The sequence below is a fragment of the Strix uralensis genome, chromosome 3, assembly GCF_047716275.1.
Source record: "Strix uralensis isolate ZFMK-TIS-50842 chromosome 3, bStrUra1, whole genome shotgun sequence".
In the NCBI taxonomy this organism is placed as follows: Eukaryota; Metazoa; Chordata; class Aves; order Strigiformes; family Strigidae; genus Strix; species Strix uralensis.
Genome location: NC_133974.1, coordinates 37,875,579 through 37,901,175, shown reverse-complemented (window position 1 = coordinate 37,901,175; position 25,597 = coordinate 37,875,579). Strand labels below are relative to the sequence as shown.

Below are 25,597 nucleotides of genomic sequence, written 5' to 3'. Positions count from 1 at the left end.
CAGTCTGATTTTTAAGTACATAGTGTACTGCAGGTGTACCATTAGCCATCAAGTGGAAAAGCCCAAGACAGTGCTAGCTATCAGATCAGACTTTCTTAATGCTGTGATCTTCAATTTAATGTCTACAGCAGCACATTCTCCAGTTGGGCAGCTCCATGTTGTCTGCTTAATAGAATACATCAAGGCAATGCCTTAATTATACAGTTTTCCTTCTGATTCAAGTACTTTTCTAATTCTTTTGCTTTTCTAGCAATGACTCAATCAATGGCTCTAAGTAGCTCATCCACAGATGTACTGGCAAGTCACAAGCCTATAAACAAGATGACCCATATACTGTACTATGAAGTGGTTTGACAACATTCAGAGCTAAACAAGACAGGAAAAGGCATTTCAACAGTTGGAAAGTAATCTACAGTTACATAGGCTGATTTCTTGCATTGCTTTTGCCAGAACTGGAAACTCCTATCTAAAGAGCAGAGGCATTAACTGCACTGTAAATCTGTCCAATACATCAGAACGATAGCTCAATGAACAAAATGTACACTCCAGTTTTAAGTTGGCATGATAAAACTGATACAATCAATTTTAAGTTATGATAAAACTGATATAATTAATCAGTTCTAAAGGTTATTTTGAGAATCTTCTTAGTTTTCTTTTAAACAAAGATTGATTTGCATATATTTGTTCTTAGAAGTTCACACTGTGAAACATTACAAGCTATTATTAAAGTTACAGATTTGGTTTCTCAGAATTTAATAGTATAAAACAGACATGATTAGAACGTATATAAGAAAATCCACATGGGAACAGACCAGTAATCCAGCAGTCCATTATCCTGTCTCTACAACAGAGACAATTTGATGCTTAGGAAAGAGTAAGAATAGGGCCTTTAATTGTTCCTTCACTATTTCTCAGCCTTCAACTAGTTTCTCGCCACAGGTTTCCTGAGTCTAATATGGTTTCTTGCACTAAGTAACTGATAATTTTTCTTGCATGAATTTATCTGTTCTCGAATGCATGCAAACAATAAGGAAAAAGAAAAAAAAAAAGGAAAAAAAATCTAATTTTGGAAACCTCCTTCTCCTATATGAGAAATCCTTATCTTTACATATGATTCCCAAGGGCCTCAAGGAGCCTGTTTAAGAGCAAGCAAGCAGCTGTGATCATCAAGCATTGCATGCAAGTATCTCATCCCTGCTAAAAAGCACTATGTATCACACCTGGTGGGAAACCATGTTAGCATAGCTTTGGTGCTTTTATTATCCATTCTAGCTTGTTCAGGGTCAGCGTGGATACCTGCACCACATTGTGCCATGTAGAATACCTTAAAAATTCTCCTAATGGCTAAACCAGAATCGAAATCAGCAGAAATTAACCACTATACTGCAAACAGAGTCCTGGACTTTAAGGGTGAGTATTGCGATTCCTGAATATTAGGCTCCCCTGCATCAATTTCTACTTCACATTAACACTAGTTCCTAAACTACAGTGAGTCTTTCAGAAAGACATGCAATCTTAATTATGGTGTTTCCAGTGTTTGCAAATGCATCACAGCTATTGGTAAGTTGTTCCAGTGTTTAACTGCCTCCCCTGTTAAAATTTTGCACCTTATTTCCAAACTAATTTGGCTGACTTCAACTTCAAACTCTTGGTTCTTATTTTACTTCTGGGTGCTAGCTGGAGAAGCTATCTATTATCACATTTCTGCTCCCCACATGAATACATTAAGATTGTGATCAAATGATCTCTTAACCACATTTTTGCTAAACTAAGCAGACTGAGCTCTAAATCTTTCACCATACAGCACTCTTCCAATTCCTTCATCATTCGTACAACCCTATCCTGAATCATCTCCAGTTTTCAATGTCCTTCTTGAAGTACACCCATCTGGAACCAGCATTCCAACCTTTTTCAGAGCATGCCAAATATGGAGATAATATAACCTCGATACTGCAGCTCTTGGATGTATGAGGTCTTTTGGCCAAAGCATAACAACACGAGTCCAGTTTCAACTGATGACTGCGATTCCCTGTTCTTGGGAAAGAGGGTTTTGTCATTAAAGGATAACTGCTTCTTGGAATAAAGATGGAAATACAGTGTACATTTATTATGTCAAGATACTAAATTGTATTTGGATATGCTTAAAAATATATTGTGTGCCTGAACCCAGCTCAGTTAATAAACCTATCTTTATCAGTGACTGTGTCTATTTTATCTATTTCTCCAGCCGTTTGTGATCTTTAACTTATCAGTAATAGTTTTAAATGTTTTCCATATCTTTGATAGAAATATTAAAAAACAGGTTAATAATCAGACTCTGCAGAACCTCAGTGACTTCACTGTTTCCATTCACTAAGATAACTGTATGCCTTTACATGACAAAGTCACCGCAGCACTAATTCCTTACTTCTCAACTATGTTAATTTGTTTTCTGAGCACCTAATTATGAATTGTTGATGGTGTATTTCTAAGTTATTTCTCCCTACTTGCTCCTTCCTTGTTATTTTTTTTTTTTATATATAGTTTTATAGGTTATTCATTCTAAGTGATTTGGGATACAGTTGGCGGGGGGGGGGTTGGTTTGTGGGGGCTTTTTTGTGGAAAAAACACTCCATAAGGTATCAGATCAATAAATTACTGGTAGGATACTTTGGTTCAAACACTGTGTCTCTGTATGCCCTCTTCACTTTAATTATTGTTCTCTCTATCTTACAGATGACAGTGCGATACAGGAATAACAACTGTCAATACCAACTAATGTGATTTTCTTAAACAAATTTTTAAAATATATGTAAAAATGTTTCAGACCATATAGCTTAGAAGAAAGTCATAACCCACAATGAAAAAGTGCAACCTTTTCATACACTGGTAGTGTTCTAGAATGGCTAACTTATTTAATTTCTGTATCTTATTTCCCAGAAGTAAAATGAATAATCAGTTAAAATGGAAAATTTCAAAAGTAACTGCTCTACAATCTATAGGATACAGTGGACATTTTCAGATATTAGTGCTCTTCTATAAAAGCATTCAACCTCCAGGATAACCAAAGCCCAACATTCAGAAAAGCATTTACAGTCCAAATAAATGCAGCATGGCAACATCCAGTAATGGGGTCCTCACCTTTGAAACTTAATGAGAAATACACTGGCATAAAACTGGAGAAGACAGTCATTAAATCAGCACAGTGTAACAAACTGGCCAGCATAGCATCCTACCGTTTCATCACCTTTTAAAAAGGTGGATGGTTGGAGTGTTGGTTTTTTTCATTTGGATTACCTAGAGAAAAGGATGGCCTTTCAGGGAATGATGTATTTTGTCCCCAAAGCCAGAGACTTGCTGCATTTCTATGAGGGCTTGATTCTCCTTCATTTCCCCAACATCCCCACTTTGTCTTCCAAAACCCCAGTCTTTACAATTCTTCTTACCTCGGTAAGAGATCAAAATTTTGAAACACATGCACATTCTAAAGCTCATGTAGAGTACTTTTAAAAAATGCATCTTCATAAAATATGGTGTGGTTTAGGAGACTGGCACTGATAAAATATGTCCTTCTTTACATCCACAACCAGAAGTTGTTGTTCACTGATCTTTAAAGTCCAGGGAGACTTCTGAGGGCACTAAGGGATTCTGTAGGTATCTCCTATCTCAAATTAAATGAAAATGGAAACTTTTTTTTGCCACCTTTAGTAACAGTCTATAGAGGGAAGTCAGAAGCAACATCCAGGCATTTAGAGAGCATGGCTCCTCTTTCTGTCATGGTCACTCTGCACTTTCACAGCTGAGTTCAGCTGATGCAACCCTGGTTGCTCCCAAAAGGGAGAGGTCCTACCCTACCCAGAATCTCCTGTTCCCAGCCCATCCCTGGCATCTCCACAAACACTGTAGGGGTCATGGGGTAAGCCAGTTGAAGGAGATAATCTGATTTATCCTGCAGCAGTGTATGGTCAGCACAAAGCAGCAAACACGGTTCCAGATACAGATTCAGAGATCAGAGACAGATCAGGATTAACTCACAGAAAGTTTCAGCAGTGCCCCCTCCCTCTAGAAGGCAGGTGAGACACAGGTCATGGCACTCCACTGTCACCTGTGCTCTATCCAGTCATTAGCAAAAAGACTCTAGGGCTTTCAACTACTAAATTAACCCTAAAACAAAACCAGAAACCAATATTGACTATACCACCTAAATTTTGTTGTCAGGACTGTTTTACACTGGTGTCATCCACAAAGATGACAATTGACATTGCATCAGAACAAAAGGCTAGCAGCATGATCACCCTGATAATGAAATGTAAAAAAACCCTAACGCCTTTGCAAGACTAATGCTTTCATATTGCACTCTGAAGGTTTTCTGAACTGCAGCCCAGCATTTTTGCAGTGAAGCAGCTGAGCAAATTTTCAACCTCCCTGACCACACTCTTTATCCAAGAGTTTCTATAATCACTTTTCTGTTCAACTCTCAATTCGTCACGTTGGCCGCTTTCTCCCCTCCTACAGGCACTGACGACAGAAGAAAACTACACAAGTCTGGTGCTTCCAAGCAATTTGAAATCTAAGCGCTGACACTACCAACAACATTCTGTGCCCTTACTTAGGAGAAAGCAGACTTAAACCAAAATGAGTTTGATGATCAACAGCATTTTACACTATTACTCTACACACATAGCAACAGCTCTGCTTCCAGTCTAACCAGCTGCATCACTAACACAGCAACTGCCTTTAAAGAAATTGTCAAAGTCAGAATTAGATTATAAATGGCTTATACTGTGTCACAATGGCAAGTTGCCTATTTTCTTTAAAAAGAAAATCTTGTTCTCAGAATAAAAGTATTTTCTATCTCTTACAGAAAAGGAATTATTTTGATGTTCACTTTCACATTTAAAGTTCTGCATACTTTTGATCATGTTCTTTAAAGAGTATAAAAAATTCCTGCGTAACTGAAAACACAGCTTTCCAAAATAATTTGAAAGAAGCTGGCAAAAGTACTGAAATTGTATTTGTATTATATCTCACTTCACACTAAGCATGTATCCAAGCAATTATATAATTGCATAAAAATGAACATTAATAGATGCATGCCTTTACTGAAAACCAATCAGAATATGGAAGCTTAAAAAAACCCCACAACTTGGTAAAGTTTCAATAAATGCCTTGAAAAACATTTTTTCTTTTTCATTTTTAGATCAGCTTTAATGAATTCGTGCTTGGAAATTGTAAAACCCAAGGGAGGCTACGTCGCCCAAACCATTAGTTCTACTTTCCTTTTAATGTTTCAATAACGAATGAAATTGCATAGCAGCATTCTTGGTGCTGAATAGCATAAGCATAGGGATAGAAATAAGATCCCAGATTTTTATTCAGCATTTCCCACAGAGCAATGTATAACATAACCTACCAGATGAATCACTGAGATTACATTTACTAAGCACATGCTAATCCATAGCATGACACATTAGGTCCAATGTACACCAGATACAATGACCTGTTTGTGCATGTGATATACTGACAATCTTAAGAAATGCAGTTATTGTGTCCCCAGTTTCAAGGCACCCCAGAGCCATGTTGGAGTTGTGGAATCTGTGGAAAACCAAATAGATCCTCAAGCACCTTTTTTTTTTTTTTTTTTTAGTAGAAGGAATAGAAGTGAAGAAGAATAGGATGTCATAAGAGCCTGGATATGCAAAAACCCCATAACTGCCTAACAATTATGATCTAGTTTGCAAATTATAACTATCAGTTGAACAGAAGAACTACCTTCTCCTAGAAGTAGTAAAAGCTAGGAATAGTATGCACTTTTTAAAGCTCTAACACAGCAGAAAAAATAATTCATAACATTAAAGAAAAAATATTAAATAATTAACCTGAATTAAAAAAAAAAATAACATTACTTGGTGTAGTTTTCAACAGTACTAAATTCTCAGAGAAGGAAAATGAGAGCATGCCGTCAAATCTACTATATCATGTCTACACTACACTCCCAGATTAACTGAAACAATAAAATCAAGATTCAAAGACAAACAAATGACACGACAAACCATTATTTCATCACACACAGCTCAACAGCCCAAAGTATGAATAAGATTTCTCAATTACTGGTAATGAGACAGACAGCCTTACACTTGTTCTGTTAAGATTCATAAGGCTAGTGTAAGTACAATAAACATATCAGAGTATTGCAATAATATCACAGAGAATCCTAACCGAACACTGGCAACAATGCACATAGTTCAAACTACTTAGAAAGGAAAAAACATCGTTCTTATTCCATCACTTAGGAAGGCCACTGGAGAAAAATCTTAAACAAAACTTTTCAAACACTAAAATGAAAAAACATAGGCAGTTCTGTAATAGAGTATGCTGATTAACAGCAGGGAATGAAAAAGAAAATTCACTTTTTTTTAACTTGACACAATGTCATCCTGTTAGTAGTTAACCAAAACAGAGGCTTTTAATCCATTACTGCCTGCTTGTTCAGCTGATGCAGCTGAGGTTTGTGTTTTCTGACCTACAAGCCTGGAATTCATTGACTGCAGATGCACAACCCGAGGCTGCTGTGACAGGCTGTGGCCGGGACAGAGCTTCCCCAAATCAAAAGGATCTGCAATAATTAATTTACATGGCGAGGACGAGCAGATCCATTAGGGCTTCCAGACTGCAAAGAACACAAAGGTGAACAGACATGGATTCTGGTTTCTCAAAAAGAGAACCAAAACGTGGTCCTTGGAAGGAGACAACAGTAACAGTGAACAGGGACTACTGAAAGAACAGAGAACAGCCCTCCACTAGTGTTCAACACAGCACAAGACCTTCACACATTTGGGTAAAGAGGCTGTTCCCTGCTGCACAACGCTCCTGTGACACTATGACTATACCCTTACCTGCCTTCTCTGGAGCAAAAGACAATCACAAAAAAACCCAAAAACTAAACCCCAAAACTTGTTATTCAAAACTCCTTTCCAATTAATTTCAAATCAGAATAAAAGACCAACTATTAGAGAAAACAAAGATCTAAAAGCATAATGCATTACAACTCCAAGTATCATAATAATGAAGAAAAAATGTAGAAAAGTATTAAAAATGTATTTGCTGTCCAATGAGCTGTTTACCTGAAACCAAACAATTAATGCTTCATGAAATAAATTATCAAAACATGTACTAACATGTAGCATGTTGTAGACAACTCTCATACTCTCCACTGAGCTCTCTGAAAGTTATTACTGTTCATTCAAATACTGATTTCTAATAAGGAGTAAAGCTCCCAGAAAAGTGTTCAAGTTAATTTTATGTGACTACTTTAGATTTGTTCTCCCTAAAAGCTCAGTCTTGCTGTACTTCTACCTGGCTACTACTTCTATCAACTCCATAGTATTAGCCCAATATAATCGGATTAAAATCCTAATGACAGCTCGAAGGAAAGGGAAGGAACAATCTGGAGCACGTGAAACAGCTGGACTACATTTTTAACAGCAGCAAAGGCAGAAGCAGGAGGAGACACTAACAGCAGGATGAGGAAATAAATAACTAAACAAAAACCATACTTCTGTGTATAGCCAGATGTCCATCATAACTCTGACCTTTGACCTTCCTTTGACTATGTTTAAGATTAAGTACCAAGAAAGATTTTGTATTACAAATACTGTCCTCTAGAGAAAAAACCTAGATGGTAACAGTAAAGGCAACATTATTAGTATGGGTCTCTGTCCCAAGGAATTTGGATTTTAAAAGACTTTGAATAAGGTCACATTGATAAACTACACAAAGCAGAGATTCATAATAAATTTGTAAGGCTTACCCTTTGATATAATTCTAGATACATATAGAAAGGTATACACAGAGCACATACGTCCAGAACTCAACTGGCTCAAAGACATTTTCTTTCCCTTTAAGCATTCTTCAAGTCCATACATGTGCATCACCTGTTGTGGGGTTGGTGAGCCCTGTTCCTGTTGTCACAAAGATTATGAATAAAATCACTTCCACAATTTCCATCTACATCTGAGCTGGTGGTCAGGAAATCAACCTGTACATTCTGTACAAGAATTCTGTATTTCTACTAGATGAGCTGGAGTGAGGAAACAAGTTAATAGGCTTGCAATAATTCTCAAAACCTATTTTCAGACAATTGTCTGAGAAGTCTGACCCTGTAGTAAAGAGAAAAAAATACCATAATAGGTAAAATTCCAATTTTTTTTGCTATATACTATTTTTCTTACAGTGAACAGTGTGTGGCAACTGAATTAAAAGTGTTCCTTTTGATAAATTGCTATGGAGACAACCAAGCATTCAAAAAAAGTTCCTTGAAGACTTCTCTGTACCATCTCAGTTTTAATATGTATATCTAGCTATATGCAGATGTCTGTATCTTTGTTTCCTTGTTACCAACTGAAACACAAATATTACATTGATCTCTCATATCAAGAACAAAACAAATTAAAATGTCTCTGAAGACTGAGATTAATTGCTCCAATTCAGTGTGTCAAAGCAACAAAAATATTTTGCTCAGGAGTCATCATTCACAACTTGTTCTGTCACTCAGTATTAATAACATCTGAGATGTCTAAAAATAAACAACATCCAACAACTAATTCCCAGTTCTCTTATCAGCTTCACTTGTACAATGTACTACTGTGCTCCTGTTTAAACCTACACAGCTACTTATGGCATAATAAAAACAGTTCTCAGGAAGAAATATGGTCCTTACACCTCAAATAGCACTGCATTAAGCAGTTGAGGCTTTACTGCCTCTAACCTCAAGTGAGGTGCCTGCAATGGGTTAGGTGTTCATCCTGACTTCCTCCTATATGGAAGTACATAGATTTTCCAAGCAATGGATCTGATTAAACACCTCCTTTTAATAAGAAAGATTACAAATAAAACCATCAGCATTGGTCTAACAGTTTGCCTGCCCCTTTTATTTACATAACCATTTATACCATTTAGACTGCGCCCATCCACCTAAGGGCAAAGGCTCCAGCCCTCAAACATCCTGATGCCTTTATCAGTATCTTTCTTTTATTGAGGGCCCAGGCCTTGAATATTGAGTGGAGGGAGGCAATTGCTGCCTTTGATCACTAGGTCACACTTGTGCTGACACAGCCCAGGATGCTGTGGGCCCTTGTTGCTGCCAGGACCACTGCAGGCTCACGGTCAGCTCACTGCCCACCAGGGCCCCCAAGGGCTTTACCTGGCAGAGCTGCTCCCCAGCCAGGCACTCCCAGCCTGTATCACTGCAAGGGGCTCTCCCTTCCCAGGTGAAAGACCTGCCATTTGACCTTGCTGAATTTCATAAAGTCACTGTCAGCACATTCCTTGTCAGTCCATTCCTCCAGCTTGTCTATGTTCCTCCACATGGCAGCCCTGCCCTCAAGCATATCACTTGTTTCCCCCTCTCAGAGTATGGTCTCGTCTGTTAAGTTTGATGAGGGTGCACTCCATCACCTCCTCCACATCATTGATCATGATGTTTGAACAGGACAAGTCCAGTACAGATCCCTGTGGCACTCGCTTGTCACTGGCCTCCAGGTAGAATACCGTACTCCACCCATTAACCATGACCCTCTAGGTCCAGTCATGCAAACAGCATTTTATTTATCCAGCTGTTCATCTGATTAGAGCGTAACATCCTAACTTGGATACAGGAGTATTATGGGAGATAGTATCAAAAGCCTTGCTGAAGTCAAAGTAAGTGTCATCCATTGGCCACGTCTTGTCTGTAGATCCAGATGCTTTTATCAAAGAAGGCAATCTCGTTGGTTGAACATGAGTTAGCTTTAGCAAGACCATGGTTGCTTTTCCTTATTTTCTCCTTAATATGTTCAGAAGTTACAGGAAACTTTCAGTCTGGGTGAAGAACACTAGTTTTAATGATTAAAAACAGCATCAAAGCATTTACTGATAATTATATATATAGCATTTTACTAAATTTGATCACAAAAAGGTAACCAAGTGCTCACTGAAGCAGAAAACATGCATCTGTAAGCAGTCTGAGTGCTGTCAATGAGATGACCCACAGTAGGGAGCACCCTGGCAATCTCAGTACACATTTGCAGAACTGTATTATAAATCAATACTTAGAAAAATATTACTGCAGTTTTCTTTTCAGGCAACTCTTCAGTCACTTCTGGATGATGGGGTAGAGTGTACCCTGAGCAAAGTTGCAGGTGACAAAACTGGGAGGAGCGGCTGATAGGTCAGAGGGTTGTGCTGCCATTTGGAGGGACCTGGACATGCTGAAGAAATGGGCTGACAGGAACCTCATGAAGTTCAAAAAGGGAAGTGCAAAGTCCTGCACCTGGGAAGGAACAACCCCAGGCACCAGTATACACTGGGGGCCACACATCTGCAAAGTGGCTTGGCAGGAAAGGGACATGGGTGTCCTGGTGAACACCACATTGACCATGAGCCAGCAATGTGCCCCTGCAGCAAAGAAGGCTAATGGTATCCTGGGTTGCATTAGGAGGACTGTTGCCAGCCTGTCAAGAGAGAGGTGATTATTCTCCTCTACTCATCACTGGTAAAGGCCACACCTGGAGTGCTGCATTCTCTTCCGGGCTCCTCAGTACAAGAGACATCAACATATTGGGGAGAGTCCAACAAAGGGCCACAGAGATGATTAAGGGGTCTCATCAATGTACATACATACCCGAAGGGAAGGTGCAAACGAGACAGAGCCAGCCTCTTTTTGAGGTGCCCAGTGACAGGATTGCATAGTTTATGCTATTATGCTGATGTTGCATAATGCACTAGTTAAACATCACCACTTTGCAATCCACATCAGGATGGATCATCTCCCCAGTTTAAAATGTATGCATGGCAGGAACAGTTCATAAAGAACTAATATGACCACAGCTGGGATGTACATATGAAACATCTTGCAGAGAAATGTTAGCATAAACATAAAACTTACTGCCTCAACACACCAGGATTGTATTATTCCAACATGTATCATTTTACACTATAAATGCCAAAAATAATTCTGAAAGACTAACGTGGCTTCCTCCTGCATAGCACTGAAAACATAACGCTGCAGTGTTAAGATAGTGGTGCAGAGATAATGAGAAATGAAAACAAGTACAGGAGTAACGCAAAGTAACCTGGAAAATTTTAAAAATTACAATCAAAACCAGAAGAGTTGGCTACAAGGCTAGGCAGAACATCCTAAGAAGCAATGAAGACAGTGGATAATAAAACAGTTATGGCCTTTATATCCTACACAGCATTGTCAGAGTATGGCTGAGATGTTCAACAGAGAGATTTATAAGCTTCCTATAGAGCAAAAAACCAAGGACAGATTCCCAATGTGTTAGGCACCGTAAAAATACAGAGTAGCAGAGAATTCCTCTCCAAAACAACTTTCAATTTAAATAGCTAGGACTGTGAAAAAACAAAAAGAGATATGACACCACAGGGTGCATCTCAACACAGTTTGGGCTGCTTGATATATTTTTTTAATAGAAGAGCACTAAACTAGATTAAAAGGACAGATATTCTACCAACCAGTGACTAACTTTCTAATGCCTTTCAGTAAATTTACTCTTGTAAAACAATGCTGCTACAAACCCTCTTGTAATATTGTCATAACACCATTCTACATACCCTAAAGCAGTTAATTGCTAAGAAAACAGTAGCTGTTAATAATGGTCATAGGATGTGGAGACAATGGAGAAGAGTTACGATTTGTGCAGATGGATACTCCTGCTTAACCTAAAAATATTTAGGAACACACTGACCAACTTTGGTAAGAGATAGGCAAAGAAAAATTACTTCTGGAATTCTAGGTCATGACCTCTTGATATCCTTAACATAAACTGCTACATACACACTGGAATCAATTGTTTAGGAAAGAAAACGGATTCAGAAGTCAAAAGCAAATTTGAAAATAAAACCCACCTGGTCCATTCTTATTACTTCATATACACTATATTGACTTTATTGCATTCTTGTCCTCCACTCTTCACATCTCATTTGTTTTCTAATACTGGAAGCTCTCCTTAACACTGATAATATTTTTTAATATACATTTGCTGCAAGGAGTCCCTGTTTACTTCTGAGGACCCCACATACAACCTGGTTAACACTACTAAAATAACATGAATATAAGAATGCTTCTTTTGACCAGCTGCCTCTAAATCTCCCAGTCACTGTCTTCTAGTAATAACTATGAACAGATTCCTTAAATAGGTTTTAAGTATAAAGGCAACCAAACTAATGGAAAATATTCAGGAATCCACTGGACTGGTAACTCATAATTCCTCAATACTTTGAACTATATTTGCCTACTTAACCACAATTAAATACATCTATTCAAACAATCTTCTTGAGTGTGTAGCCTAAAACATAAAACTTAATAGTAAAGGTTTCAGTATCCTTTTCACTATAATCTTTTTATTAAAAAAAAAAAAAAAAAAAAAAAATCCAAGGTTTTCTGAGTGGTTTTTGAAGTTCCCCCAAACCAACTTTCAAGAAATGACTATAGTCTTCTACACCCAAAAAGGCAGGGAAAACACCCACATTGCAAGTCCCAAACTCTTAGAGCCACCTACCTCAGGACTACCGAGCTACCTAAACTCCTGAGACACTAAGAAGATCTAGCTAGCTTTATTTATCCCCTTCCTCATAACCACCACCTTTCACTTTCAGCACCCTACCTCTTCCAGGTGCTCTAACTCTCATTTAGAGTCAATATGGAAAACTCAGACAAGCTGTTAATTCCACCGCTGAGTCATAAAACATTATGAGGATGAACAGTGGCTCAGCTAGACTCCTACATGCAATTTATTCTTTTATTCCTGAAAAACAGATGGGATCTTGAACAGTTCTGAAAGAGCTCCTATGGACAATCCATTTTTTTGCAAGATTCATAAACCTTCTGTTAGACCAAATGTTGTACTACACTTCCTGTGCAAAACACCAGATAAACAACCACTTCAGGTGTTTTGGAGGATCCAAGAATGGGCCAACTAATTCACTGCCATACTCACACCCCAATACACACAAAAACACTGTCAGGAACAAATTTTGACAGTATTCATCCACAAGCGAAACACTGTGCTGACAGATATGACCCACTTAACAGGCCTCCTCAGAACTTTATTGAAGCTAACCATAGATATGGAGAACTTAAAAAAAATCAATTACTCTTAAAAGAAAAAAAAAAAAAAAAAAAAGGAGCATCAGGTCACCGAGAAAATAAATAAAACAATCTGAAATTTTACTGATGAACCCATCATAATAATTTCATTTGCCCCCATAAAATTACTCAGGAGCTTCTACTAACATGATTCAAATAACCATGTAGGACAGACAATAGTTGTGTCCCAGCAAAAATCCTGCTTTGATCAACCCATGGCACAACAATAAAAGACTTTCAGAAGCTATGTGAACCACTGTCTTTCATCTTTACAATTACATTAAAACTGTAATGAAAAACCTAACAAAATATACGGCAATGTACACACACCTCCTAATACAAAGGCTATCAGTCAATAAGAAGGTGCAGCATGTGACTGACAGCCAGTAGGTGGAACAACAGGAGACAGATGCAAGATAGCCTGCAATTGTCATTTACTACCTGGGCACCCTATTTGCCAAATAGAAAGATTAAAATGAAACTGGTATTTCTTAAAACTGTAGATGAAGAACTGTGATAAGAAGAATATAAGAACTTGAAGGCAGGACAGACAGAAGAAAAACATGAATTCTGGAAAATGAGACATGCAGAAATGTAGATGAAGAAAAGAACAGCAAGAAAAAAGAAAAGGCCAAGCAAGAGAGATACCAAGTTGCAGAAAGAAGAGACCTGGATTCTGGAAGGTATGGAGAAAGGAACTGAGAAAAGTGTTGGCAATATCAGTTGTGGCATACCACCTGTTTTTTTCACTCTGGTTCATAGTGGAGTTCTAGCATGACCAGGACAGTAGTGGGACTTTGTCCAGGCCATGACAGTCCACTATTAGTTTGATCTATGCAATTTCCTCTTTATCCCTATATGGTGACTCCAAAGATTCCTTCTATCTGCTTCTGCTCTATTCTAAGGCTCAAGCCCTTTGACAGTCTTCAAATGACAAATGTAATTATTTACCTTTCTCTTTCAGCAGAAAAAAACAGCCCACCCAGTGCTCAAAGAATCCCTTCTAAAACATAAAGCATCCTCAGGCTACTGTGTTGAATTGATTTGACCAAGCACCTCACCAACCTTTCAGCAGAAAAAGGAGACTGAAAGTCAAGTTATAAGACTTGTGTGAGTAGCACATGAAATCTAATAAAACATTATCTATCTGTAAGCTAATCATGCCAGCCAGAATGACCGATAACACAAACTAATCAAGTGTAAAGTTTCAGAACTGGGCAAAGGGGTTTGTTTATTTGACCAAAAACAAGAACAAGGGATAAACATCTGTGAAGATGTCTTTCAAGTGTGGCGAGGGGGGGGGGGGGGGGGGAGGGGAACAGACACACTTTGCTGACATTCTTCATATCAGCAACTGTCTTTTTCAAGCAATACTGAAAGAATCACCTCAAGGAAGACCAGAGTATGTATGTGAAATTTGAAAGCTAGTGCAATTTATAATCTGAATAACTGTTCTGAAAAGCTACTACACTTCTAAAAAAATTTGCACTAAAACTCCATAAGAAGCAGAAGCTTCAGCATCTATGCACCCAGCATCTGCTTCATTTCTATTTCCTAAACTTAACTCGAATTTTGATAGCACAAATTAATACACCTCATCACAAGACAGACGAATCCATTTCACTGCAGCTATTGAACCCACTTATGCTTAGGATTCATTTGACTTAATATCTGAATTACATGGATTATATGGGAAAGCATGAGGCAATATAATGGAAAGATCTGAGCAAAATAATCACTAAATAATTTAATAAAAATATGAAGTAGACCAAGATGGTTAAGTAGATGCCTGAAAATGAGACCTGTGCCATCTTTGATCCCTTTCAAAAATAAGCGTTACCAGGTGTCTAATGGTTATGATAACTATTTGAATGATACAAACTGTTTACTGAATTTTGTGCCTAATTTCTTGCAAACCTATGTTTTAAAAATTATTGTATCTTTTGTTTGTTTTTCTGAATACATTTTTCTGTATTACTTCCCATTTAAATTAATTTTTCTAAAGCAACAACCAATTCCTCTTCTCTTTTCATTCTTTCAATGCTATATTTTGTCCTATTCTCCCTTCTATTTTTGCACTCTCTTCATCAAAAGCATCTAAGCAATCCTCATCTCATTTCTTCTTCAATATCCATTCTTTTCTATCAGTTACACACTCTCCGTATCTGACCTACTTCAACTTACAGAGGAATGAATAGTCATTTTCAAGCTATATATTCATTTTCAGCCTCTTAGCCAAGGAAATGAGGGTTCTGCAACCTGATCTTATTTTTCTGTCCATTTGTCAGTCTCCTGATAGCCATTTTGCAGCCAAATGCAAGTCTTAAAGATATTAAGTTCCTGCAAGCTTGGTAAAAATGAGTCTCTCTGGGTAAGGGAGATTAGTACTCCTGCTAACCGAATAAGTCAGTAAAAGACAAGCCGCACTTAACACTATCTTTCCCGCAGCTCTTTCAGCAACCAGTAAGCACCAATAACCTGTCTTTAGCGCTACTTTTTGTCTAGCCAGGCATTTAGAAAGGAGCTGAGCATCTTAATGTAGGTAAATGGAGAATATGGAATAGTGGAAGGTAGGAAATAAGGAACATAAATCCATAGAAAACCAGGCTTCATTACTCATGCAGTAATTATTTTTCATTCTTTATCATAGTGTTGTTATCCAAAGTAAAAAAATAAATTCATTTCTATGCCTTCATAGCATTGCATGGGAAGAGAAAAGAGAGAGTTCCCTGGGTTTTTTTCAGGCTCCAATTTCATAGAACGTTTCTACTATGTTGTTGGGATTTTTAAATTATTAACACAGTGTTATCACTCAGTAATTTGCCTGTAACTTTTTAATTTAAATTTCCATTAAATTCCACGAAACAATATGTTATTTTATATTTAAGTAACAACTCTGTTGCTTCTACTACAATAGCTTTAGTTTGAGCTTTTTGATTCAACTCACTCAATCCAGTAATTTGGATTTACCTTCTTTTTCCCCAGAAGAGGGACTACAGTTGCAATGCTTGGGATAAAGGTAAAACATTACCTCTCAACATCAACTGATTAAGATTACATCATACAGCTTCAGACTGTTTGTCACATACAATTGATCCAGAAAACAGGAAAAGTAAAAACTGCAAATTTATATACACTGAGTCATCACATAAACAGAGGTTGAGATTCAGCAATCTTTCCTTTATAGATAAACTTGAGTTTTATAATTTATTACTCCATTTTCTGGCAAATGTCACTATTAAAATCTTCCAGCATTTTCCACCAACATCTGTCTTGCATATCCAAGCTAAAACTAATAAAAAGGTTAGATTACACTAAAATAAGAACTTCTCCCAATGCTCAAAGACATTAAAAAGGATAATCATGTGCCTTAGTTCTCTTTGTACTCAACAAAATTCATTCTCCATTTCCATTCAGTTTAATGGTCTTTGTGCACAAGTGACGTGCTACTTAGAGCTATAGTAAGCCAATGACATTTGATAGGTTAGCACAGGACAATAAAGCATTAACATGCAAAACAACCTAGAAACCGTCAAAAAATATATGCATTTTTCATTGATGTCAATGGAAGTCTCTTTAATGGCAAACACCAAATCAAGGCTCATATTTGAGACAGATATTTCTTGACACACAACAGAGCTACATTTAATTGCTGCATTGAATCTTTTATCACAAGTGTTAGCCCAAGAATAACTACTTACAGTGATTTTAAAATGTACACAAAAGAAAATCTATCTATAGACCAAGAAATATATTTTACTTTTAAATAGCCTCTCCTGGAAAAAAAATCATGAAAGTAATCTCGGAAAAACAGCCTGCTTCCATTAACTGATATATAAACTTTTCCATTGTACTGATCACCATAGCAAATGAGTCAGCAGCATGAACAAATTATCAGCATTAAGAGTTTATAAATATTCCATATCTATTTAGTGTACACACCTCAAAGACCAACTCTTTGGTTTCTTGTATTCAACACGATACACGGACATTACCATTTTTCACTTAGATCACCAGCTTAAAGACGTGTTGAACCCTTTACATGTTTATCAACTAAAAGACAGCAGTCATCTTTGTACGTGACAGAATAAATAATCAAAGCCTGTAAATCATTCACTTCAGAGTTCTGAATATTGCTGAATAAAAATGTCTTTATTCCCTCCTTTCTGCTTATTATGTATTAATAACATATCTGAGACACAGTGTTTACTCTAAATACTTTGAAATGTGTCTTAGACTAAGTGTCACATGAAGATTTTTCTCCCAAATCACTAAGGCAGTTTTTATGGTCAACGGCAGATATGATGCAGACAGAAAACACGAATTTGACGTAAGAACCACACAAAGCACAAATGAGCCTTTCTTGTCTGAAGCTTTGATTTCCTAATGTAAAGTTATTGAATAACACTCATTCCGAGTTAGAAATGAATTCTGCATCACTGTAATCACTGAAATGCCTGTAGAGATCTCCTCATTTACATCCTCTATATATGTAGGGACCAGAGAGAGAAGACATTAAATCCGGATCCCTAGAAATACCAGGGAGCTTTGTACATCTAAGAGAATGACAATGAAGGAAGCATAACCAAACTTGTCAACCGAGCAAAACTGTATTGACCAGAATGTCAATTCATTCTTGGAGAGGAATAATTAGCAGAGCTGTAGATCTGTTATGGACCTTTATGTAAACTTGGTTTCGTAGTGGATGGGCCAGAGGTAAGACCAATCACTCCGCATTGTAGGTGGTAAACAAAATGTGGTTGTTCACTAGTTCTTTCCATTTTTGTACTGAGCAACATTTGCATTTGCTTACAAAAAACCACTGTACACTGCCTTTAACAGCAGCTCATCAACTTACTGCTCAATAACAAAATTTGTGTTCTCTGATATGCTTTGGAGCTCTGTTTTTGCAGAAAGCTTTTCATGAGCAGGTTTATCCCAGTTTCTAGATCTCTCAGGTAAAATTTTCTACTATAGAATGCAATCATTTTTGAAAGAGATTGTTGCTTAGCCTTTGTTGTCACTTATTTTCCTCAAATGGGAAAGCAGACATTAAACAGCCAGTGTGAAGAATTCAGAAAACTGGAAAAAGGGCCTAAGTGGTTGTATTGTAGTGCCTCAGAGAAAATTAGACAAAAGATCCAAATCTTTAAAAGCTACTGGAAGCTCAAAACTATGAACATATTTATATTAGACAACACAGGAAGAGGAGAGATTAATACATATTTTATAAATGTTAAGACCATGGCACAAAGAAATTAACTTGCCAAATACCCTAAATAGTATGTGGCAGAAAGGACTTGTAAGGCACATGACTAATGGATATCACAATCTCTTCCTCTATACTCCTGCATTGCTAATTATGTTTAGTTATAAAAGCATTGAGCCTCTCAATTATATAATTTTTGATTGCTCAAAGTCTTTTTATTTATTTAAAGATCAGTGTTTCTGTATTACCAGTAAATATTTTATTTCTTTAGAAGTTTGCCGATGTATACAAGATTCACAATATTTTAAGAACACATATGGGGAAAGCTTAAAACTGCATCACAACAGCAATTTCCTCAGTACTTCGCTAAACCATTAGCTTACTCAATTGTGTTTGTTCTGACATTAATTTAGGTGATAATAAAATAAAGAGGAAACTAATAAAGAATATGGGATGGAGGGAGAATATGAGTCTTGACTTCTACTTTGCAGTAACATTTATTTTGATCTTTTCCCAATACTGAAAAAAAAAATGGTGTTTTATTATTGTGTATTACAAGTCAGAAAACTACTGAACACTAAGTGCCTTAAGTAAAACAAGTTACAATCATCTTAAATATTTGACAACTATTGAAGCCACAGAAAAAAAAAAATATAGCTAAATTTATCTTTTGTAATATGCAAACTCACATGTGATACTAAGTCATTTCTGAAATAAGAAGGTTCCATATATTAGCTTTTCAATTACTCCAAGTAATTGCCCCAAGAAAATATCTACATTTTGCAACATTTCATTAGTGCAAGCAAATGTAATTAGGTAAAACAACCAAGATCTTTAAGGTTTAACTTCAGAACAGCTACATCAATCATGATGATACTTTTTAAATCTAGACATATACATAACCAGTAACATATACCTTAACTGCTTTATATACATTTTGATTGTCCAGTAAAAGGGACAATTTACATGTGACTAGGTAGATAGATTATTTTGATAGATTTATTTTCTTTCACAAGAAAATAAAACTGTAAAACTACATTAACAGAAACTGCTGACAGTATTTTTAAGAGCTAAAAATCACATTTTCCTCTAGTCAATCCATTATTTAAAACATCATTAAGCTCTAAGCCAAAAAAAAAAATGATAGCATAAAGACATTTGGCTAATGTCAACAAAACACTGTAGCTGGTAATTAGAAATTAATTGTTTCCACAGGCTTTTTAAAGCGCAACATTTGTTGCCATCATACTGCAGATAGTTCAACACTAACAAATGGAAAACTAAGTCACATTGTTGTGCTTAATAATCCAATTTCTTTTTTTCTTCTCAACTCTAACTCCATTTCCCCTCTAGTGAGAAGCAGACAGAAAAGAATCACACATTTTAAATTTATTTAAGAAATTTAAATTTCTAAGAGAACTTTCAAAATTTTGAAAAATTTAATAATTCAACTTTTGCTTTTAGTGCTAAAATAATGAACCAATTTACTGGCAAATGATAAATAGATGCCTTCCACTTACTCTTTAAATTCAAAACAAGATCCCCCTTTTGCAGTAAAGCCATTTAAACCCTTTATCCTTAAGAAATTTGTGGTCTTCCACACACAGCACTATTGTGAACTTCAAAGTCTAGGCAGCATATCAGTAAATGCACCACAAATGCCAAAGATAACAGTACAGTATAGATTAGTACTTATGACCACATGCCAAAAGAGTGGTTTTACAGTTTTGTCATTTGCAGACCAAGTAACTTAATAAAACTGCAATTTATTTTTTTTTAACTGGATGGGGAAATCATAATGCACACTTACAGCACAAGCATTATACTGTAACCAAGTGGTTATAAACTACCATTTACTGTTCTTCTCATCTGGAAAGTTTGATTAGCATTCTCTGTAAACAATTGCAAGTCTCAAGCTACAAGACGTAAACCAAAGTACAGTTCCAAATTACAGCACACTGCACTGCTGATCTTAGTAATGTGACTACAGTTTAAACAGAATATTGCTCGGGCAAGTGGATAAATACCTCACATACGGTTCAAATCGAACAAAGAATGAATTGCATGATCTTAAAATGATATCATTGTAAGCATCCACAATGCTGGCAGCCTCTCCATGAAATTTAGGCCAAATGAACAATTCCCCTCACATCACCCGATTTTAAAAAGTGATAAAGATTATTCTGATGTTTAACACGGTTATTTTAGACTGCTTTAGATTAAGACCTTCCAGTACTTTACCAATTCAATTTCTGGCTGCTTTTCTTCTTATGTTATCTTTCATATTCTGTCTCCAAAGAGGAGAGAAAATGGCTTGAACTAATTCCTCCTGAAGATTTCTTTGTTGCAATTAAATTTTACAAATAAAAACCTTACCTTTTTTTAAATGAAATAAACTTGCAAAATAACCATATAACACCAGCACCTCTAGTTTACAAACCACAACGTTGGCTAATGGCAAAAGCATTTGCAGGGTAATCACATGGGTAGAAGAGTAGGGGAGGAAGAACTGTGTGAGGAAGAGAAGAACAGAGCAAACATATTTTGTACTAACATTTACCAAAATCAAATAGCGGCCGATTTCCCTGCATGTTTAGCACTGTAGTAAGATTCATTATGCAATAAGTAAAATCACACCACTCCCAGAACAATACAGATGGGTAGTTCTTAGCGAAGTCATTGGCAGAAAAAGAGAACATGAACCAAGAATATGATTATATTCTAACATTGCCAGCTGAATTTCCTGCTTTTTTCTCAGATGCCATGGCCCATCCTGCTTATCCTACCACTATGGCCCAACTTCTTCTGTTATTCACGGAATCATCTAGGTTGGAAAGGACCTTGAAGATCATCCAGTCCAACCGTTAACTTAGCACTGACAGACCCCAACTACACCATATCCCTAAGTGCTATGTCAACCCGCCGCCTGAACACCTCCAGGGATGGGGACTCCACCACTGCCCTGGGCAGCCCATTCCAATGCCTAACTACCCATTCTGTAAAGAAATACTTCCTAATATCTAGTCTAAACCTTCCCTGGTGCAACTTGAGGCCATTACCTCTTGTCCTATCACTTATTACTTGGTTAAAGAGACTCATCCCCAGCTCTCTGCAACCTCCTTTCAGGTAGTTGTAGAGGGCGATGAGGTCTCCCCTCAGCCTCCTCTTCTCCGGACTAAACAACCCCAGTTCCCTCAGCTGCTCCTCGTACGACATGTGCTCCAGACCCTTCACCAGCTTCGTTGCCCTTCTCTGGACACGCTCGAGTAATTCAATGTCCTTTTTGGAGTGAGGGGCCCAAAACTGAACACAGGAATCGAGGTGCGGCCTTACCAGTGCCGAGTACAGGGGTAAGATCACTTCCCTGTCCCTGCTGGCCACGCTATTTCTGATACAAGCCAGGATGCCATTGGCCTTCTTGGCCACCTGGGCACACTGCTGGCTCATGTTCAGCCGGCTGTCAATCAACACCCCCAGGTCCCTCTCTGACTGGCAGCTCTCCAGCCACTCCTCCCCAAGCCTGTAGCACTGCTGGGGATTGTGGCCAAAGTGCAGCACCCGCCATTTGGCCTTATTGAAACTCATCCAGTTGGCCTTAGCCCATCGCTCCAGCCTGTCCAGATCTCTCTGCAGAGCCTCCCTACCCTCGAGCAGATCAACACTCCCACACTTCTCAAAGTAATGATGACATGTGCCATAGCTCAGAATTCTTCCCTTCATTTGGCTCCTTCCTGACCAGCATCTACAGTTTTAACTAGATTGTACTTTGAGTACAAGGACTAGACGTTAATATAACACATCCCTGAAAATGGATACCTGAAAGAAGAGAGCAACAACAGCAGTAGCAAATGTTGCAACAGTAATTCCTCCTTCTCTTTCTGTAGGGAAGAGGCAAAGACAATCACCGAAATCAAAGACTATTATCCTTTTTTTTCTTTCTTTCTTTTCTCAGTGCGTAGGAGAAGAATCAAGTTGAACAGCAGCAAAGCCTTTCTCTTTTTCAGCACAGAAAACAGAATACGCTCAGGTGCCAATAATGAACAGGTACAAAGATCTCCAGAGGTATTAAAGGGCTGTTATTAAAGGTAAATTAGCTGAGCACCTTCCAAAAGATGAAGCCACAGGGTGCCACCACATCACTATTCAGCTGCTCTATCCATTTTCTTCAATTTAAAGCAACTGCAACTTGAAACCTATCCCAGAATATTTTAAAGCATTACATAGGAAAAGAAAAGATATCATTTTAAAAGAAGATATTATTTGAAAAAATATTATTTGCAAGTACTCTAATACGAGAATAAAATACTGTCTTATGACTTCCCTACCTTAAGTTACAATTAACAATAAATTGTATATAACCTTGTTGTTTTCAACATCACACAAATTCATGGCCCCTGTCAGATAAGATTTCTCTGTAACCTGCTCAGGAAACTGAAACCTAAAAACTAAAATTAAACTCTCTAATTGATCATAAAATTTTCAAAATATTATGAAGAGAGGTCCTAAGACATTCCATACTCTCAGTCATTCTAGAGAACTATTAAAAGACTGAGTTTAAGCTGAATGTAAGAGCCATAACAGGTGAGTGCAGGTGTTATACAGCAGTGACACCTATCAAAGCTACACTCTCATCTACGTAAAGTTGAGGTGGGCTTAATGAAAGTCGCTAGGTAAAATATTTAAAGTGAAGAGGGGAGCAAGGTGACTAATATGTTGTTAAAGGTGGTGCTATATACAAAAATGCTAGTGCAATAGTTCTCTTGCTGTAGCTACTGAAAAGTCTTTTAAACCATTTAAATAATACAAGCCTACATTTCCTATACAGTGTTATACAATTCGTCTACAGACAGATGTCTGCATAAAATGAAGTAGTAGTGTAACCTTCAACTATAATTTCATTACATGAGAAAATACAGCACGAGCCTACAAACACACATTCTTCTATGTTTTCAGACCATTATTTCCATATCCCTAAATTCCTTCTACAAGAGTTTTTAATCCAGGTGTTGGATGACATATTTTTCTTTCTTCTCCATCCTTAATTTCACCTTTTACACAGCTTTGCTTCAATACCCTCCCAACCTTGCTTTAGCTTCACTTTTTTCAGCATAGGTAAAAATGCCCTAAATAAATGCAGAGGACTATACAGGTATTTTATTGTAATTGCAGGTTCCAGCAATGCCAGTCACAGTCATTATACCCCACCAAAAAATAATATAATGCAATCAGAGGCTTCCCAACCATGAAGCTAACAATTCTCCACCTAGTAAATCAAACTTGTACAAATGCTATCCATAATCCATGAGCACCCGCCAACATAGTTAAGCAAACCAATTCAGCCTTGCTGTTCTACCACAACTCATTATGATTGATATGCGCAAGATAACAAACAGCTCAGCCAGCAGATTAGACCATGCTTTGAGATATGGATGAATAATTTTAGCAAATGAAACCCCCCAAGCAAAATCCCCACAAAGAACAAACAAAAAACCCACCTTTAGGTTGACACCCAATATGGGAAAGCCTGAGCAATTAAAGTCTGGCAAATTTATACGGAACTACATTTTTCATAGGTCTTTTAGACAGTTTTAAGTACAGACAGAGCTACTACATTCCCTTTCAATTAAAAAAAAATATCTATATTCAATTGAGCTGGGAGCAAAATTTCAGGCAGAACAGATTAAGAGCAAGAGGTAAAATCTGTCCCTTGAAATTCTGTCCTGTATTATCTGCAAAAGGATATTCTGCAAACCAGGCAGTTGCTTGGTTCTGTAGGGTTAGTTCCATATAACAATTGAAATGAAACCAGAGACAAGGGAGAAAAAAATTGCTAGAATACTCTGCTGGAATGTAGTACCATAGACAAATGTGTAATTATTTTTTTAATTTTATTAATTGCTTTCATATGAAAAAAAGTCTTCAGGAAGTTCTGAAATATACATATCAGTTTGAGATCTTCCAAAATGCACACCAAATGAAACAATTTCTAAATACTAGTAGTAACAGCTTTAAGTATCAAAAACATATTTTGCAAACAAAAAGAGCTAGAAAAAAAATTAGTCTGATTTGTTTCTGTGGAAAAAAAAATAATTTCCAGACCTGTTTTTTCCATGTGTTAGACCATTATATTGTCATGCAATAATTAAAGTCCATGCATCTCATTCTAGGATATTTTTCATGACATTACAGGACAGTAATTTTTTTGTTTTCCTATACCCACATGCAAAAGTAAAATGTCCACCAAGTCCATAGAAATTCTGTCCTACTCTATCATATTATTATGTGAAGTATTATCATAAATTTCAGGACAGTGCAAGGTACATACAAAGAACATACAAATAAGAAAAATGCAAGGTTTTCAGATTAGTTCAATCTCCATCTGATAAAAGTAGTAACAAAGAACTTCTTAACATATATCCAGAAAATCAAACATTTCAACATGGTAAAGATCTTAATGTGTGTCAGAGCCTTCAAAAGGTGCATAACAAGAAAATATAACATGGGATAATACACAAGAAAATAATTGTTTTCAACCATAATGAGTCCATTAGGTAACCAAACATTCAGGATTTCATGCATTAATTCAGCTCAACAGATTTGCAGGGGGAAATAGGCTAAAAAATTTCAAGAGACTTGGAGAATTTCAGGAGTACTCCATAGTAGCTTCACAAAAAAGTTATTGTAGAATATATTGAGTTTATTTAGATGAAAACCTTTGATTTTGGCGAGTGCTGTTGTGTAGCAGACCAAAAATGAAAGCAGTCCATAAGTACAGGCTCTTTAGCACAAAACAAAGACAGGAAGGAAGGTAAATGGTTTGTCTAGTCCACATTAGTAGCACTGGAAAAGGTCACAGCATAATGAAAACTAAGTTTAATAACTGTATCTATCAGGGCAGCATTTAGCCTGTCATCGACCAGGTACAGCTGTAAGACCTGTGGTAAATATCTTAATGAGTAAATATCATTAAAAACAAAGATCCTATTATTAAAAAAAACTAAATCAAGATTTTTACATTTGGAAATCTCTGTAGTCTACATAGTCTATGCAGTCTATGTTTGTATTAGAAGCATTTCAGATTGCCTTCACATAAAGCTCACTGTGAAAAGAAAAATACTTACAATAAGCCAAATACAATGCATTATACTATTAATAAATGCATATGCATTTTACATAATAATTCAGTAAAAAACGGATTAAATCTTAGCATCTGAAATTCTAACATTATCCTAAAAATCACAAAATTATTGCAGAAATACTTA

The 25,597-nt window shown here is 36.9% G+C and overlaps 1 protein-coding gene across 1 annotated transcript in view; it reads right to left on the bottom strand.

Annotated features, from left to right (window-relative positions):
- Positions 1–25,597, bottom strand: part of BCKDHB (branched chain keto acid dehydrogenase E1 subunit beta) — a 134,729-nt gene that overhangs the window by 53,724 nt on the left and 55,408 nt on the right. The gene's annotated exons all lie outside the window — the stretch shown is intronic.